The following is a 996-nucleotide window of genomic DNA, read 5'->3' on the forward strand; positions in this document are numbered from 1 at the left end:
AGAAAGACCTGAAGCTTGCTTTGCCTGCAATTTTAGCCTTACCCTTAAAGGTTACATGGAGGATTTATGGTTTTTTAATGCCTATGTCACCATACACATACATGGAGGGAGGGAGGGAGGAAGCAAGGGAGAAAGTTAAAATAATATTAGAGAGATAGAAAGAGAGAGAGAGAGAGAGAGAGAGAGAGAGAGAGAGAGAGAGAAACATCAATGTGAGAGAGAAATATTCACTGGTTGATTCTCATATGTGCCTTGACCAGGGATGGAACCCGCAACCTTGGCATATGGAGATGATGCTCTAACCAACTGAGCTACCTGGCCAGGGTGCTTTTTGGCTACACTTTTATTATGTACTCTGTACCCCACATGGATGAGACCTGGGGCCTATTTACATAATCTTCTCCTCCTTTTTTCTTTCTTTTTAAAAAACTTTTTCTATTAATCATATCGGGGTGACGAAATTTGCCTTGCTTTCACCAGAAATAAGCAATGTAAATGAGAACAATGTGACCTTGGTTACCTAAGTCACAAGCCACATGTCATCAGCATGCTGATCAGCTTGTTTTATGTCCTCTTTGGACCAAGCACAGTTGTGAGCACCTGGAGACGGTGGGTTCGTTACAGGTTCCCAGGCTCTAACCTTACTAGGACAAGACCTAGGCATGGGCGGGTGGAGCTTAACATTGAACGTGTCAGTCCTCTAGCGCAGAAATGCAACCGAATGCAACAGGCTTCTGTTCATGACTGACGCACATCATTTATTTATGGATCTGATGCAGTGCTTGACAATACTCTGTTATGGTGCTGGGGCATAGATGAATTTTGTTCAAGATTTGTTTAGACTCTCCCTCCCTCACAGGTCCCTCTCACAATGTTGTAAGTCACTACAATATCTGTTTTCCCTTCCAGGCTGCACTCTAGGACAGGAACTAAATCTCATTCTTCTCCATGTCATAATTGTCTGGCACAATGTCTGTGGAAGGAAGGAAGGAAGGA

At 43.4% G+C, this 996-nt stretch overlaps 1 protein-coding gene across 1 annotated transcript in view; it reads right to left on the bottom strand.

The window, feature by feature from the left end:
* MYZAP (myocardial zonula adherens protein) overlaps positions 1-996 on the bottom strand; it is a 114,006-nt gene that overhangs the window by 27,692 nt on the left and 85,318 nt on the right. The window lies entirely within an intron of this gene.

The sequence above is a fragment of the Myotis davidii genome, unplaced genomic scaffold, assembly GCF_000327345.1.
Source record: "Myotis davidii unplaced genomic scaffold, ASM32734v1 scaffold441, whole genome shotgun sequence".
Lineage (NCBI taxonomy): Eukaryota > Metazoa > Chordata > Mammalia > Chiroptera > Vespertilionidae > Myotis > Myotis davidii.